General features: G+C 45.4%; 1 protein-coding gene across 1 annotated transcript in view; it reads left to right on the top strand.

The window, feature by feature from the left end:
- LOC129838273 (ras-related protein Rap-1b-like) overlaps positions 1-1,005 on the top strand; it is a 48,239-nt gene extending 47,234 nt beyond the window's left edge. Inside the window, exon 7 of the mRNA XM_055905127.1 lies at positions 1-1,005. This exon is cut by the window's left edge and continues 405 nt beyond it. The gene's annotated coding sequence lies outside the window, so the exon portion shown is untranslated.
- Positions 1,006-4,619: the final 3,614 nt, after the last annotated feature.

The following is a 4,619-nucleotide window of genomic DNA, read 5'->3' as shown; positions in this document are numbered from 1 at the left end:
CCGTAGAAACGGATGTCTAACCAGAATGTGCACGTTGCCATGGTGAGTAGCTACAACGTTGCGATATATTTATAAGCACCTCTATATTAGCCAGAGTAAAAAGTCCCAAAGAGCATCTATATAGTCCGGTTCATACAGCTAACTTGCTCCAGTGGTTTATTTTCTAACTTTTTATTTGTAACCTTTTTATATTTTCCTTCGATCATTCAACATAATTTTTCTGTCTTTTTATTTCTTTTTAAATTACTAGTTTTGTCTCTACTGAGAGATGCTATACTGCGACAGCTATTGCTATGAGTTTTATTTGAGGAGTAAACCTGTGGATACAACAGTGATTATTATTATTGTATGTGAGTTTTATTTGAGGAGTAAACCTGTGGATACAAAAGTGATTATTATTATTATGTGTAAAAAATAAGAAAAAAAGGTATCATGTTTTTTCAGTAACTATCATATTGTCTTTTAGCCTGATGATGTTGCCTTCAAATAGGTTCTTTTTTTGTTCTGGAGAATCCAACTATGATCCAATCATCTTTCTTTCTGGAGAATCCAACTATGATCCAATCATCCTTCTCTGTCATGCCTGGGTTTCCTTGTGTGCGTCTGAAATGGCACCCGAGTGTACTACATTTGACCAGAGCCCAATGGGTTTCCCTATTGGTTTCCCTATAGGCCCTGGTCAAAAGTAGTACACTATATAGGGAACTAGGGTGCAATTTTGGAGGCAGCTCTTGTGTTGTTTACAAAGATGTTTGTACAGTGGGGTTTTTCAATTGGGGTTGTGGTCAAAGAGGGACTGGACATTTTACCAAGCTACCAAACTTCTGAGACACCAATGGCCAGACGTGACTGGGCGATCCTCATCATGTTTTTTTTACTTTATCCTTCCAAGGCCGTCTCTCATTGGTTGGTTTGTCCAGTTAGCCAATCCCCTCTCATGGAATCTGCGATCTACAACAGGAAGTAAAGATTTTTAATACGAAAAAAATAAAGAACAACATGTCATTGGTGATGTCATTCTCCACACTTCCGTTGTTGTAGAGCAACGTTTCTCAAACTAGGTCCTGGGGACCCCAAGAGGGACACCTTTTGGCACTGCATAGCTGATTCAAATAATCAAGCTTGATGATTATTTGAGTAATCTGTGTAGTGCTAGGGCAAAAACCAAAACATGCACCCGGGGGGGGGGGGGGGGGGGGGGACCGAGTTTGGGAGACGCTACTGTAGACTCTCACTGTACTCCCTCTCCTTTTCTAAACCAGCCACTCTCCCCTTCTCCCTCCCTCCCACAGCCCCTATCTCCCCCTGTCCCCTAGCCTCTTTCCCCTATCTCACTCTTCCCCAGCCCCTCCCCATCTCCCCAGCCCCTCCCCTCTCCCCTAGCTCTCCCCCAGCCCCTCCCCCATCTCCCTCAGCCCCTCCCCATCTCCTCTAGCCCCTCTCCCCCAGCCTCTTCCCCAGCCCCTCCCCCATCTCCCCCAGCCCCTCCCCTGTCCCCTTGCTTGCTAATGCATCTGTTGTCAGCTGAGGATATGAAAACCAAATATTGGATCCTGTCAGTAAAGAAACTTGCCTGTTAGTAACTATTTCACCTGTGTAATACTTGGTGTGACCTGTTTCCTGTCAGTCTGTCAGATGATGATGATGATGATGGTGATGAAGAGTAACCGTGTGGGGTTGTTATCTGTTCTATAGTGAATGTGGGGGGAGGGGGGACAAACTAATGTGTTTGAAGCAGCAGGGAATAAGACTGAAATACAATAAGAACCACAGCAATGTAGAGATGATGATGATGATGATGAAGAGGAACAGGCAGAACTTGGATGAGACGGGGGGGTGCGTCCCCAATGGCACCCTATTCCCTACATAGTGCACTACTTTTGACCATAGCCCTATGGGCTTAGGTTGCCATTTGAGACGCAGGGAGGGAGGGAGGGAGGGGGGGGGGGGGGGGTTAAAGTTGCACGTTTGTTGTGAGTTGCGTGACCTCTGTTGACCTCTTGTAAGAGAATGCCTTTGTTGCTTTGTGTTGCTGTGATGATAACCAACAGCATCAGTCCTGGTGGACAGACCATGTGTACCATGTCCCCCTTACAGAGCCACAGTATTGGACATGCAATGTCATCTGCCTATTATGGGGTTGGGGAGGGAAAAGAGGGGTGGCCAAATGTAAACTAAAAAGCCTTAATTGAAGTGGTGTATTTTGTATAACCCAGCATCTGTAGTTCAATAAATTGGATTGCCATGCAAGGGCGTTGCCATGACGCCGGCCCGCAGCCGGAATGTTCTGTGTTGTTGTTGATGTTTTAGCCATACAGATTGTTTTATCTCTGTGGTTTAGCCATACAGATTGTTTTATCTCTGTGGTTTAGCCATACAGATTGTATTATCTCTGTGGTTTAACCATACAGATTGTTTTATCTCTGTGGTTTAACCATACAGATTGCTTTATCTCTGTGGTTTAACCATACAGATTCTTTTATCTCTGTGGTTTAGCCATACAGATTGTTTTATCTCTGTGGTTTAGCCATACAGATTGTTTTATCTCTGTGGTTTAACCATACAGATTGTTTTATCTCTCTGGTTTAGCCATACAGATGGTTTGATCTCTGTGGTTTAACCATACAGATTGTTTTATCTCTGTGGTTTAGCCAAACAGATTGTTTTATCTCTGTGGTTTAACCACCTCCCCATCTTGTGATGCACATGTGTCAAACTCATTCCATGGAGGGCAGAGTGTCTGTGTGTTTTCGCTCCTACTTGATTGACAAATGAAGGTCACTGATTAGTAAGGAACTCTCACCTGGTTGTCTAGGTCTTAGTAAGGAACTCTCACCTGATTGTCTAGGTCCTAGTAAGGAACTCTCACCTGGTTGTCAAGGTCTCAGTAAGGAATTCTCACCTGGTTGTCTAGGTCTCAGTAAGGAACTCTCACCTGGTTGTCTCGGTCTTAGTAAGGAACTCTCACCTGGTTGTCTAGGTCTTAGTAAGGAACTCTCACCTGGTTGTCTAGGTCTTAGTAAGGAACTCTCACCTGGTTGTCTAGGTCCTAGTAAGGAACTCTCACCTGGTTGTCTAGGTCTTAGTAAGGAACTCTCACCTGGTTGTCTAGGTCTTAGTAAGGAACTCTCACCTGGTTGTCTAGGTCTTAGTAAGGAACTCTCACCTGGTTGTCTAGGTCTTAGTAAGGAACTCTCACCTGGTTGTCTAGGTCTTAGTAAGGAACTCTCACCTGGTTGTCTAGGTCATAATTGAAAGGAAACCCCAAACCAGCAGACACTAGGCCCTCCATGGAATGAGTTGGACACCCCAAACCAGCAGACACTAGGCCCTCCATGGAATGAGTTGGACACCCCAAACCAGCAGACACTAGGCCCTCCATGGAATGAGTTGGACACCCCAAACCAGCAGACACTAGGCCCTCCATGGAATGAGTTGGACACCCCAAACCAGCAGACACTAGGCCCTCCATGGAATGAGTTGGACACCCCAAACCAGCAGACACTAGGCCCTCCATGGAATGAGTTGGACACCCCAAACCAGCAGACACTAGGCCCTCCATGGAATGAGTTGGACACCCCTGCTGTAATGGTACTGCTTTCGTCTTTACTCCTCAGTAGCTTTGAGGTAGAGGAGGGTGAGACAGCCAGATACACAGACATACATGAATAGAACCAAGAGGTGAAGGGAAGTTTCAGAAATGTTCCTGCTCTGTAATGTAAATCTTGCAGTAAGCAGTTGAAAGACAGCACAGTTAGCAGCACCACCAGTCACACTAGGTACCATACTCCAGGAAGTGGGATGTCTTGTTGAATACAAGATCACAGCAGAGCAGCCCAGACTCGGGTTCGTATAGAAGTCATCTATCACTCCATTGGCAGATATTCTGTTTCATGTACCTCTCTTGCCCACTCTCTTTCTCTCACAGTCTCTCCCTCCCTCTCTATTGCTCTCTCTCCCGCACTCTCTCTCTCGCTCTCTCTCCCACTCCCTCTATTGCTCTCTCCCACTCTCTTTCTCTCGTGCGCTCTCTCTCCCTCACTCTCTCTTTATCTCTCTCTCCATATCTCTCTCTCCCTCTCCATATCTCTCCCTCTCTCCATATCTCTCTCCATATCTCTGTCTGTCAGGGGAAAAGTCATTATCAGACAGTGGCTAGAGCAGAGCTGCCTTCTGGACAGTTAGACTCCATACCATACATATCCTACATCTCTTTGTGTATATAGAATCACAGAGCATATGATCTATTGAAAATATGCTTGCTGATCTCTACTCTGCAATAATTTAATTTCTTCTTTAATCCCGTGGATGACATGTTGATCTGAGGATCTGAGGCCCTCAGGTCCTGTCATCGCATTACTTCCTATAGGGCTGCTATTCAGCAGGATGGGTCTTAAGGAATGTCTATGGAGACTGGGGGAGGGGCAGTGTAGAGATAGACTAGTCATGTCTAGTGTCATCTCTATCTCTCTAGTGTACATACAATAAGCCAGTAGCAAATGAACTCATCAGCTGCTCTGGGCCTCTGCTGCAGAATCTACAGCTAAGCCTAGTGTAACTGATATGCCTGTCAGGGATAGATGGAAGCAGCTGTCAGATCAGAGAAATGGAGTCATTCA

This window comes from Salvelinus fontinalis, chromosome 39 (assembly GCF_029448725.1).
Source record: "Salvelinus fontinalis isolate EN_2023a chromosome 39, ASM2944872v1, whole genome shotgun sequence".
NCBI classification, from domain to species: domain Eukaryota; kingdom Metazoa; phylum Chordata; class Actinopteri; order Salmoniformes; family Salmonidae; genus Salvelinus; species Salvelinus fontinalis.
This window is presented reverse-complemented; position numbering and strand designations above follow the sequence as displayed.